The following is a 14,308-nucleotide window of genomic DNA, read 5'->3' on the forward strand; positions in this document are numbered from 1 at the left end:
AGGACCCTATTTTTGAGACAGTTAAAAAATCAGTGAAATTGATCAAATTTTATATATTTATTAATTTTAGACAGTCCTATTTACAAAATAAGAAATTATTTTAATTTTTAATCAACTCATAATTAAATTTTTATCAGTTAAATAATTAATTAACGAAAATTATTGAATTAAATCTATTTTTCTTTCTTGATTTTTTTTTGTAATTCTTCGACTTGAGCAATTAACTTTTTCTTTTCTTCTTGTAATATTTTTTATTTTTAAGTTTTTCTTCTTTCATGTTTTTTAACTTTTCTTTTTTTAATTGTTTGTACCATTCATCAGAGATCCCCACAGATGGTAACTTTGACTTGCCTGTTTTTTCAATTTTTATTATTTTTTTCTTCAGTAAATAATCCAACGGCAAAGTGAATATTTCTTTCAGAGGTTTTTCGGGAGATTTATCTAAAAATATGAATTTTTCGTAATTCTAATCATAATTTTTAAAACTAGTTCATAACTAATTATTTTACGTTACCGTTATCAACAGTTATTGATGAAAACTTATGAATAAAACGATGTTCGTCAATCATTGCAGGCGTAGGATCCAAATTTTCTTTCATAAATTCTAAAAAACAGTCACATCAAATTAAATTTATCGAACATAAATGTGAGGTTGACATTTACATACCTAATTGATAAATTTTGTTGTTTATAGGATTTGTAGGATGAATATTTGTGAGCTCTGTTGTAATCTATCTGAGCTGTACAGACATATCTAAGTTTGTATCATCAGTAGAGATAGTTTGATCAATTAGGCTGTGTTCACTAAAGTCTTTAGAAGGGCATCGTATTACATTATTGCTATCAGTTAATGATTCTTGAAGACTAACTTGACTCGATTCATATGTAACCGTAAAAAGTTGTCCATCATTAGTTAAATTATTTTATTCACAGTTTATCACATTAGAATGATTGTCTAAGATGATAACAAATTGTAATACATCTTTAATAAGTCAGTTTTCGTCACAGGTGACCCTATTGCTGCTCTGTAGAATAACAACTGAACAATAACATCCTCTTCTTTTAAAGATAATACTGTCGCTGGCTCAGTTCTAATTTTTGCCTTCTCAGGACTAATACTTTTTCATCTAACAAAGGTAGCAATCGGTACTCCATAAACAGCAGCAGCTTTTCTCAAGGACAGCTCTATGTCTTCTATTGCTTTTAAAGCTTTTTCTATAATTGACGAATCATAATTACTTAAGCCTTTTAACTTTTTTCTTCAGTTTATTATTCACATTGGAACACAACACTTTTTGGTTGAATTTGATGATTGAGTTTTTGTCTCTTTAGGATTTTGTTTATCCCTCATTATCTCAGCTTTTATTATAAATTACTTTTTACTTAGCCTGAAATAAATAATATACTTTTTAGAGTTAATATAAAACAAAATATTATAACTTTATCCAAAACATTTAATTAAAAAAACAGAAAAACTTGTTGACAAAGTTATTCAATGTTATGATTTGAGGTTAGGTTCATAATCTAAAGCTATTTGACTAAAAATACTTAATTTTAGAAAAATATTTGAGGTTTTAATAACAGCCAATATTTTATGACATATAATTGCACTATTTTTATAATTAATATAACATATTAACAATATAAAATCTTATAAATGTACACTGTCTCACTTAATCGGGACAAGCCGAAATACACATGTCCGTGTTACATGGTACACCTAGTAAAGTGTCTCATAAACCGGGGCATTCACGTTTATAAGTGTAGGTATTGTGAGACACTCAGATTTAAAATATTGTAATAAAAAAAACGCATAAATATGTATAGAAATGAACTCTATGACTCATCAGCTTTCAATTGATATACAATTTAACATAAAAGTAGAAGAGAATGAAATTAAACTAATATAAGAAACTAGGTAGCCGTTGCCGTTTTACTATTCTCGGTCGCGGCTTTGAGCACAGATAACAAACCTCGCACTTTAATAAATATTTTTTAAAAACAGTATGGAATTAATTAAGAGCAAAAGTCAAAAATTGCTTTTGAAATATGTGAATTGAAATATTTATTATATTTTTGGTATGCTAGCGGTGTGTTTGTTTTTATAAAATAGTATTTTTATGTAGTGTATCATAAATGGGGACATCGTCTCATAATAGGGACTTTTACCTTGGAAAGTCATCCCACCAACAATTTCTTTAGTGAACTTGCAATTTTACTCATATTACCTTCACTCTGCTGGAAGACTTATGAATCCAACTAAACCTTCTATTAAAAAATCTCCTAAGAAAATAATTAAGTCTCGCTTTGTTGCCGAAATTTTATTTTCCACCCGGCAATTTTTTAATTTCCGTCATTAAAATCTCTATTTTAGTTATAAAATTTAATGATTAAAATTTTTTTATTCTGTAATTATTAAAGGATGAATTATTTATTAAATTTAACGTCCCGCTAATTACCTCCATCATGGAATAAACTTTCGAAAGTGGCTTTTTAGGTATCAATACAATTAAAGCCCGCGGGATGATTATTAATTATCAATTCAACGAAAACATTTAATGCTGAATTATAAACATATCTAAAATTATCATCGATCAATAATTAACAATTATTCTTCGGATAAAACTTTAGAGAGAATATTAAATAAATAAAATATGTAATAATGCACTAAATTTAATTATAAAGTTTTTTATACTATGTTATATTAACAGTGTGCCTGAAAATGAAACGTCCAATTTAGTTCATTAAATAGTTGCGAGTTACCTTGCTAAAAAGTTCTCTCAAGAATTTTAATAATTCAAATCCCGTAATCAGGTGTAATTACTTTACTAGGTAAAACGGATTTATTATACACTGAGGAAATATTTTTTGTGTCAAAAAAAATTTTTTTTTTAATCATTTAATATAATAATCGCTTAATCTGTCAAACGCGAATTTTGCATTAAAATAAATCCTTAAAAAAAATCCTAGCAATTAAATTCAAAATTTTTATTAATTTAAAATTAAAAGTTTAAGTATAAATAATTTTAATTGCAATTAAATTCTCATTAAAAATAACCAGAAATAAATTAAAGATAAACCCGGTTGGTCACGAGCATTTTTGAACTAACGAGAAAACTTGTAATAAATGTTTAAAAAAAAATTAGTAAGAAAAGGTGAGCATGAACCTCGTGGTATGTTGGGTAAGGTAATGGGTTGTACTTTGCAGGGGAATTTCCTTCATATTGTCTTCCCCTATCCGCGTTCCATCCCATTTAATACCGAGCAGGTTTTACGAGGGAGCGACGTACTGATTTTGAGTCCTTCTTCCGTTCTCGGGAATATATAATACAGTTTTGAGGATTTAATATAGCATAAAACCCGTTCTCCTGCTTTTCTGTAATCGATTTTCTATAAAGTAAAAAATGAAACCTAATTTTCTGTCATTCATACAGAAAAAAATAAGAAGAAGAATAAAGAGAATAAAAGAAGACAGGTGAGTAATAAATAGCGCCTTTTTTATTATAAATTATTCCATCAAAAATAAATTAGTGATAAGATTGTGGCTGACAGGGGGATAAACTCAGTCGGGACAAGGAAGAAATGGATAACAAATGTTACGGAGAGAAAATAATCGACAGACAAATAAAATAATAGATCTAATAGTAATAGTGATAAAAATAAAAATTTAATTTTTAAAAAGACAATAATAATAATGATAGTTCGTGTTTTTGAAATGTTATCTATATTATTAAGAGAATAAGAAAAATTTGGTGTCTAGGGTAGTCATATGATGAAATCGGTTTTTTTAGTGAAATTTAGTAGCATTGCAAAGGTCTTAACTTGAATTAGTGCCTTTTCAAGGTTTCATATCATTCTCACTGATAGTCAATTTATTATGATAAGTATTTAGGCTGCATTCGAAAATTCTCTATCTCTAGATACATAATTTAGAAATTACCTTATATCTCGTGAACTATTGACATTTTTAAAGATATAAGCTCATCTCGACATTACACTCATCAAGACCTTTCATTTGAGTACCCACATCAATTTTTCATATATTGATATATATTATAATATATACACGGAAAAAAGTAAACTGTAAAATTCGCTCAGATTCCGGTCAATTTATATAGTTTCAAACAGTACAGCAGTCATCGGGGTGACCAAATGTAAATATTACAAAACTTAATGTAGAAAGTGTAAAAGGCACAATTTATAATTTAATATCGAAAATGTGATTAGTAGTTGTTACTGTAATAAATAACGACTCTCTCATCTTAAAAAATTACATTTTCAAACAGTAAAAATTGCCGTTTCGATATTTAGTTTATACTATGAGGAGAAGAGGAAGAAAAATTCTACTCTTAAAATATATATTTTACCACCCACACTGAAAAAATATATGCTGACAAAAATACATATACGTCGCACATATAAAATATATACGCCACATACTTTTTTTTTGCCCCCGTATATGCGGCATATATTTTTTTTCAGTGTGGGCAGTCCAAACAAATCAATAATTATAGTATGATTTTTAGCGTTGCTTTTAAAATTTACCATTTTACTTTGTAAATATTGACGTTGCTTGTATAGAAATTTAGTAACTGTAGTTTATATTTTTTACATATCATGCGATCATATTTTAGATACGAATAGGTGTTATCATTGATAATTGTACTAGTTACTATTATTAATGGTAACGATTACTATCGAAAATGATAATTGTAATTATTAAAAATTATAACTGCTATAATCGAACCCACACTGAAAAAATATATATGCGCATATATGCTGGCAAAAATACATATACGTCGCACATATAAAATATATACGCCACATACTTTTTTTTTGCCCCCGTATATGCGGCATATATTTTTTTTCAGTACGGGAAGATGGTAACTGTAACCATCTCAGATTGTAAAAATTCTGAAAGAAAAAATAATATAAATTTATTTAATTTAATTCTTTATTTGCATCCATATTTTAGTTATGAACTTTTTTTCCTTTAAAATATTAAAACAAATAATAACAAAATCGTTTAAATCCATATATGATAAAAATTTCCAAATATTAGAGCTGTTATTGATTATTTTGAATGGTTGACTATGATTATAAAAATAGCAATCATCCAAGATTTGGGTTACTAAAAAAGTCTTATTATTATCAATTATTAATATTTTTTCACAAGATAAAATAATGAAACATCATTTGATGGTTCCATTACAATTGAATTAATTGTAATCCTATCATCTATATTAGTAAGAGAATGTCATTAACAGAAAATATTCTATCTCTAGATTCATAATTAATAAATGACCTTATATCTTGTGAATTATTGACATTTTTACAGATATAAGCTCACTCCGACATTATACTCATCGAGACCTTTCATTTGAGTACCCACATCAATTTTTCATAAATTTATATATATATATATATATATATATATATATATATATATATATATATATATATATATATATATATATATAAATTTATGAAAATACATGAAAAATACATGAAAAATACATGAAAAATTTATGATATATACATGAAAAATATATAAAAATTCATGTGGGTACTCAAATAAAAGCTCTTGATAAGTGTAACATCGGAATGAGCTTATATCTTTAAAAATGTCAATAGTTAAGAAAGTAAAGTACACTTTAACGAAAATCATTATACAATTAAGCAAAATTTTATTTATTATAGTTCGCAATTCTTGGCAGTCATATAGGGACTGCAGGTTGCTAGTTTTGATAATTTGTGCATTGAATTTCTTCAACAGAATGTATAACTTAAACAGGTCAATGAGTTTATTTCATCTGCTAGCTTTAAGAATATCATTTAATTCAATGCAGAAGAAAAATTACATGTAGTCAAGCTTATTCGGTGTATTTCAAAATACGATACCATCAACTGGAGCAAAGCTTTTTTGTATTCAAAATTTTTTTTGAAAATCTTGGATTTTTTGAAAATTTTTTGTAAGATTAAAATTTTTTTTTTGAAATTTGAATTTTATTGAAAATTTTGATTTCTTTGGGAATCTCAAATTTTTTTTGAAAAATTTGGCGTTGAAACTTGTTTTAGACAAATAAAAATTTAAATATACATTCAATCCGAATTTAATCCCGATTTTTTGTGTACTACACTGCGCTACAACTGCTTTTAGTTCATTCAGAAATGCATCCACGCTAACGCAATTTTTTAATTTTTTTAATATTTTTTACTAGCTTAGATAGTAGCTATTATTATTACTGATGGTAACTGTAACCATTAGGTTATATTAGGAATTACGATTTTGATAATAGTAGTAACTAGTTAAAATAATAATAGCTATTATTACTGATTACCATAATAATAGTAGTAGTTACCATCAGGATGGTAACTACTACAATTCAGATGGTTTACATAATTATTTAAATAATATTTACTACTATCGAATTCAGTTAATAGATTTTACCATAACTAGATAGTAAACTCTACTATAAAATTTTCTCGAATATTACTGTTTGAAATAGTATTCTCTTCCATGTAAAGAATAAATTGTAGTATTTAACTGATAAATATTATAAAGTGATTGTTAAAAATACCATTTTACTGTTTGAAATGGTAATTTTTTTCAGTTGATCATTACTTATTATAAATCGACTACTATTTATTACGGTTTACTTTTTTCCGTGTATGTATATATGAAAAATATATCAAAATCAAAATGCATGTGGGTACTCAAATAAAAGCTCTTGATGAGTGTAACATCGGGATGAGCTTATGTCTTTAAGAACGTCAATAGTTAAGAAAGTACAATGCAATTTAACAAATATCTTGTGAAATAATGACATTTTTAAAGATCTAAGCTTACCCCGACATTACACTCATCAAGACCTTTCATTTGAGTACTCACATCAAATTTTCATATATTTTATATTATATATATATATATATATATATATATATATATATATATATATATATATATATATATATATATATATATATATGAATATATGAAAAATATATCAAAATGCATCGGGATGAGCTTATATCTTTAAAAAAGTCAATAGTTAAGAAAGTACAGTGCAATTTAACAAAAGTCACGGCAGTCACATAGTGACTGCAAGGTTGCTATTTATTATTATTTCAAATTTATTAACAATAATAATCGTTCAAATGATTGTTCTTATAATTTTTTTAGAAAATTTATAATTTTTAAGAAGCTATTATTATTTTTTTTTTTTGAAATTTTTGAATAATCATAATCATAATTTAAATGAAGGAGTAACAAGATGTTTGACAGGTATTTAGATATTTGTGTGGGAAGCATTTGCGCAAGCGTCTACCCTTGTGTTTATATTTATATTTTTTAGTCTGTAACTCTTACTCACTTGTACAATGCTCATGTTCAATCCTGGGAAATGTAATGTGTGCGATTGTTGCTTGCACCGAAGTTACTTGTAGGTGTGGAACAGAAGGATATACATGTATATGTGGATTCATCCTTTAGAGGGTGCGTCGGAGCTTCGTAAATATATGTTTATCTGGTGGAGGGGCGAGTTGGATCCCAATGAGGGCCAGTGGGCTAGGAGTTTCAACTCTGAGTTCAGTCTGTCCTCATCCGCCGCGAGTTCCGACTACCTAGATACATTTTACTATCACGACACGCGGTCTAGACACGTGAGCGCGATTTTTTTTTTATCCTTTGTGTTCTTTTGTAAATTCTGAAATTTTTAACTATTCAATTTCCGGGAGAGGAATTTTTTTTATATTTAATGGTAATTATTTTTTTTAATTGAGAAAAATATGGAATAATTTTTTTTCAAAATTCGACTAGAAAAATAATTTAATTTAAAATTTTATTATTTTCAGACAATAAAATAATATTAATCATTTATAAAAAAAATAATGATACAAAAAACAAAAAAAAATAGAGTGAATAATGTGAAAGTTTAAATGAAAGCTTTGTCACGTTCAGTTGTTAGAAAGTAAGAAAATAAATAAAAGTACAACTGAATGATATATTATTTAAACGTGACTTGATACTTTTAAAATTTATTTGATTTATTTTGTTTCCTCGGGCGGCCAAAACAGAGTACGTTTGTGTATACACAAAAATAATAGTTTTCGTAGCTCATATAATAGATCCGGTAAGTGTTGAATTATCAGTGCTCCAGTTTCATGAATTTATCACCCCTTTTGTACCGAGATGGGGTGAAAAAAATCTCATTTCTTTCATTAACGTTACTAGCATAAGCCCTCTGCACTACTTGCTGCGCTCACTCTTCCGTTAAATGATTCTTCAATTTCATTCCCTTCATTTTTTATTTTTTTTTCTTCTCAAACCGAGTCTTGTTCAAGCTAATCTTAAATTCCACGATTGTTTTTATTTTTTTTTTACAAAATTTCTTCAACAATAATGAGGAATTTAATTGGAAATTTTTTAATAAAACATTTTTAATGTATAAGTTATTGGAATTAAAATTTTTATCAAGATTTTACGAATTTTAATTCATTTCCATTTTTATAATCGCGTCAATTTTTTTAAATAAACTTCATTATTATTACTAATTCGAAGTATTGGATCTTAAACTAAATAATAATTATAATTATTATTATTTAAGATTTTAAGTAATAATAACTAGCAACTTTGCAGTCACTATGTGACTGCCGTGACTTGTGAACTATAAATAAATAAAATTTTGCTTTATTAAATAATGACTTTCATTAAATTGCACTATACTTTCTTAACTATTGACGTTTTTAAAGATATAAGCTCACCCCGATGTTATACTCATCAAGAGCTTTCATTTGAGTACCCACATGCATTTTGATATATTTTTCATATATACATATATATAATATATATAAATGTATAAAAAAATTGATGCGGGTACTTGAATGAAAGATCTTGATGAGTGTAACATCGGGATGAGCTTATATCTTTAAAAATGTCAATAGTTCGCGATACGCAAGGTCATTTCTCAATTATGTATCTAGAGATAGAGCATTTTCGAATGCAGCCTAAATCCGTATCATCTAAATTGACTATTGGTACAAGAATGATATGAAACCATGAAAAGGCACAACTCCAGGTCAAGACTTTTCCAACGACCAAATTTAACCATAAAAACCCATTTTATCATATAAATACACTGGCCACAAAATTTTGCTTATTCTCTTAATAATATAGATAATAAATTTTCAAAAACACGAATTATTATTATTTTCAAAATTCCGCAAAAAAAAAAAATAATAATAATAATGGCATAATTTTAAAAAGGAAAATGAATTTAACAGCGAATGGAAGGTTTATTTGTTTTGATCTCGAGACTTGAGTGTATAAGTAGAGCGTACCAACTATAAGTCATACCCAGCTCTTGTATACGAGCTAGAAAACGCAGCGGTTTTTCATCTCTATCTAATTGGACTACCGAGTTTATTTTCGCAGCTATTAAAAAGTCTTCAATAAACCGCTGATTTTATTATTTAAAATATCCTTTGCTAGAAAAATAAGCGAATTAAAAAAAAAAAAAAGATAAAAATACTCAAAGCGTTTTTTCAGTGAGAAAATATAAAATTTTTTTTTCTAGCTAAAAAAAAGTTATTTTTAATTTAATCACCCGGGGGAATCATTCGCGTTAATTGTTATAAAAATAAAAATGCGAAGATCAGTTGAAGCGTGAAACGAGTGTGACAAAAAAAAAGTTTTTAATAATTTGTTCTATTTATTTAATACTTTTTCGTCGCATTAATTTTCCGGGCGATCGGTCCTCTCTCAATTAATCTGACGATGTGAAATCTTCCGCGGGTTTTATTGTGCCGATTGTTTAAGCTTGCGGTTATATATTTAAAACAGTTTATTAAAACTCCGTTTAATTAATACTTTGTTCCAGAGATTTTTTTGTTTTTTTATTATAAATTAATCCCCCGAAGGGATTCGCGCTTTTTAGTAATTTGTTTTTTCGCTGTTTCATTTTAATCATTTATTAAAAAATTTTTATTAAAATCTAACAAATCATTTATGACAAAAAATATATATTAACTTCTTATGAATATTTATTTTTAGTTAATAAATATCTTTTATAAAGAAATAAGTGTAAAATTTTTAGTTAAAAATTTGATTACTTTAATAGATTAAAAAAATTTCAATAAAATTAAAAAATTAATAGTTTTTTTCTAAAAAAAAATTGACTAATTAAATAAACTACAATAAAATAATTTTTTACTATTTTTTAATGACAAACTTCATAATTTGAGTACTTTTAAAATTAATTTTATAAACAGTATTCATATTTTAAGATCAATTAATATTTATTCAATAAAAAATATCACTAAAAAAATTTATCAAAGCAAAAAACTATTAAAAACTTGACATAAAAATTATTTAGTCCCAAAAATATTTATTAACTGTTATTAAATGATTTCTTAACACCAGATGATCTACCAATTTTATTTTTCCAAAAAATTAATAATTTAAAATTATGAATTAATATATCAAAATTAATTTCAGAACCAAAAAAAATTTATATCATCTGCTACATACTAAAATAAACATAAATATTGTTATTATTTATTTGATCACACACATTAGAGCACTCATCGTGCTTATGTTCACGTTAAAGTGGATTAAATATCACAGGAGCAGAGACTGGCCGAAATAGTCCTGGAAACGTGTACCGCACACTTGCTATCTAGTTTGATTTTGAAATGTCACTCGAGCTGCAGAGATTTAGCGTTCGCCATCACGATTTTCCCCGTCGGTGTTATATCCGTGATTTTAAGCCCGCGTCCATTTTCCGAATTTCCCCAGCGTGAAAAAGACCGCCAAGAATTATCACAAGAAAAAATATAATAGTCGTAGTGTATTTTTTAAAAACCGAGCAAATAGATAAATATATAAACTGGTATGAGATTTAAAAAGTGGCAGGGACAACTTGAACCAGATACATACATTTTATCTTGAACAACCAATTGGCAAGTTAAATTTTTTTGTCACCCTCCTTACGCCGGTGCTTTCTTTTGTTTTATTTTCTTCGAAAGCTCTGCTTTTTGCTCCCTTTTATCTTATTTGTAGCATTTTACTTTCTTTCTTCTTCTTCTCTCTCTTTCTTTATTTACTCTTCTTTTATGCCCTCATTTTCCTCGCTAACAAAATCCTCCTACTCACTCATTATTCAAATCAACTCAAGTGAAACCACCATCTATTTTACCAGCTGCCATTTGATCCTACACCTTCATCTTTTACTTTTTATCCTATTGTTTTACTTTGGGTGTATTCAAATAAATAAATAAGACCAACAGCTTGTTCATGCAAGAATTTGTTAACAATAACTGTTAAAAAAAATTTCTTAATTAATATAATTATAAAAAATATTTATTACTAAATAATAATTTATTCCATAAAATAAAATTTTCTCGAAATCGATCATTTTTTATTATTTAATTTTTTTTTAAATAAAAAAACTAATAATTTATCTGATCGATTATAATTTTTTTTATCTATTAAAATTGAAGGATTATTAAAAATGTTTAAATAGAATTTCTTATTTAAAGTTAAAAATAAAAATTTATTACTGTTAAAAAAAAATATTAATTTAATTAATATACGTATTGAAAGCTTATAATAAATATGCTTTTATAATAAAAATATAGAAATTATTTCTATTGAATGTAAAAAGCATATATTAATTTTTGAAAATGATACTTTTTTTTTGATTAAATGAGTGGGAAGTTTACAGTGACCTAAAAATTTTATTTTTATATAAAAATAAATAAATTTACTATGTATTTTAATAATTTGGGTAATAGCAAATTGAAAGAATAATTAAAAATATTTAAATAAAATTTTGACAAAAAAAAAGGAAAATTGAATTTTGTTTGTAGGAAAAATAATATTTTATATTTACTCATGAGAATAAATATTTATCAAAAGTTGAATATACTTTTTCAATTATATTTGGTGAAAGTTTTATTTACAAAAAATAACTAGTTTTAATTAAAAAAATTTGACGGTAACTTTTATATGTTATTATTAGTTTGGATATTTTTCATTGCGTGGGAGATAAAGTATTGAGAAATAAAAATAATATAAATAAATACACAAGCGTATTATTTGGATTTTTCAACCGCTCAAAGCTAAATCGGTAGATTCCAGGCTCACTTTACTACTATACTGAGTACGCATTCTATTCACGTATACAACTCATTGCGAAAAAAAAGGTTTCCTACTATACTAGAGATTGTCTGTATCTGATCGCTTATAAAGTACTCCAGGGCCGATTAAATTAAATCCCTAGAATTGAATCCTTGAGAGCAGCACATGATCATGAAGAAATAGTCGACACAAAAAAAAATTTTAACCAACGAAAAATTATTATTATTATATAAAAATAATTCTTTTTAAATGATAATAATAAACATTTCAAAATAAAATTTATTGTTTATATTATTAAGCAAATAAGAAAAATTTTATTTCCAGGATAGCCATATGATAAAATCGGTTTTTAAAAATGGAATTTAGTATTATTGCGAAGGTCTTGATTCGAATTTGTGCCTTTTCAAGGTTTCATATCATTCTTACCGACAGTCAATTTATTATGATAAGTATTTGCTATTATATAAGAAATGAGCTTGTATCTTGAGAAATATTGACATTTTTAAAGATATAAGTTCACCCCATTATACTCATCGAGACCTTTCATTTGAGTACCCACATCAATTTTTCATATATTTATATATATTATATATATGTTTATATGAAAAATATATCAAAATACACGTGGGTACTCAAATGAAAGCTCTTGATGAGTGTAACATCGGGATGAGCTTATATCTTTAAAAACGTTAATATTTAAGAAAGTACAGTGCCATTTAACAATAAGTTATTATTTAATAATGCAAAATTTCATTTATTTATAGTTCACAAGTCACGACAGTCACATAGTGACTGCAAAGTTGCTGGTTATTAGTAGATTTCATAGAAATCTAACTATTGCAATGGTCCTCATGACGCAACTTTTGAAAAATTTTGCTATATTCCGATTTAAATTGACGAGCTGAGTCAGAAAATACATATGGTTCAAAAGTTTATATATATATATATATATATATATATATATATATATATATATATATATATATATATATATGTATATATACAGAGTGTCCCAGAAGTAACGGACGCCATTGTAACATCTGATAAACAAAATAATTCTGAGACGAAAAGTCCTTAGCCATTTTTTAATCAGACGCATAGATAATTAATTATTAATTAAATTAACGTGCTTCTATGCGTTAGAGAGAGAGCACTAGTGTCAAGTCAAGTGCGTTCCAACGAAGACGCTTGCACGTGTGAATGTGTAAGTAAATATGTGTGACTACGTCATCTATAGAAACTAGTTAGTCATATAGTAAGTTGTGTCTTTGTTTGGCACATACTTTACTGGACACTAGCGTTCTCTCTCTAACAAATAAAGAGACGTTATTTTTAATTTAATATATATATATATATATATATATATATATATATATATATATATATATATATATATATATATATATATATATATTTATATACGATAAACGCGGCTTGTCACGACGATAGCGCCACCAATTTACAACGGATCTTTACCAAACTCAACATACTTATTCTACAGATAAATACCGAAGTCAAGTTCGAAGATGAGCTTAATCGGTCAAGTAATTTAGAAATGCCAGGATTTCAAAATTTTGAAAATCATAAAAATTTATATTTCCACTCTCTTACTCGAAAAACTTTTGAATGGGATAACTTATTGAAACTCAGTAAATTGCATCGGAAAGTTCTTTAAATAAGCTTCAATTTGAGGACCATATCATAAGTGTAGTCTTAAAATTATGCCCTATTCCGCGATGCCAATTATGAAATTTGCTATTGCACTGGTTTTAGTATTTTTCCGTCAATATATATTTTTGTCGATTGCATAGAAGTTAAAAGCCTTAGTTTTGTATACAATCCTCGTTATATTTTTTTCTATTCATGATGAAATCTACTTCCATTTCGGCTGCCAAATGGTCTTATTATTATTATTATTATTATTATTATTATTATTATTATTATTATTATTATTATTATTATTATTATTATTATTATTATTATTATTATTATTATGTTATTAAATGCTCAGGGGGGTTGTCCCCGGAGTCCGATTCTCCGAGGGCCCAGCCTGAGCTCCATCCATTACTGCTGGACCACTCCGCACAACAAGGCGGTTAGTGATCACAGCAGGCCAAAGTCATTTTCCTAAGTAGACGGAGGGAACCTAGTATGACAGCCTTCTGCATC

The 14,308-nt window shown here is 26.5% G+C and overlaps 1 protein-coding gene and 1 long non-coding RNA gene across 3 annotated transcripts in view; one reads left to right on the top strand and one right to left on the bottom strand.

Annotated features, from left to right (window-relative positions):
- Nucleotides 1-278: 278 nt before the first annotated feature.
- On the bottom strand, nt 279-1,246 carry LOC123260713. The gene is made up of 3 exons (XR_006508496.1): nt 668-1,246; nt 515-604; nt 279-441 (listed from the first exon to the last, which is right to left on the bottom strand). It is a non-coding gene; the product is annotated as an uncharacterized LOC123260713 (long non-coding RNA).
- Nucleotides 1,247-7,876: 6,630 nt separating this feature from the next.
- Nucleotides 7,877-14,308, top strand: part of LOC123261877 (alpha-2B adrenergic receptor) — a 153,321-nt gene continuing 146,889 nt past the window's right edge. For both annotated transcript variants that reach the window (XM_044723738.1, XM_044723739.1), the window contains exon 1: nt 7,877-8,132. The gene's annotated coding sequence lies outside the window, so the exon portion shown is untranslated. The remainder of the gene's footprint in view (nt 8,133-14,308) is intronic.

This window comes from Cotesia glomerata, linkage group LG3 (assembly GCF_020080835.1).
Source record: "Cotesia glomerata isolate CgM1 linkage group LG3, MPM_Cglom_v2.3, whole genome shotgun sequence".
Classification (NCBI taxonomy): Eukaryota; Metazoa; Arthropoda; class Insecta; order Hymenoptera; family Braconidae; genus Cotesia; species Cotesia glomerata.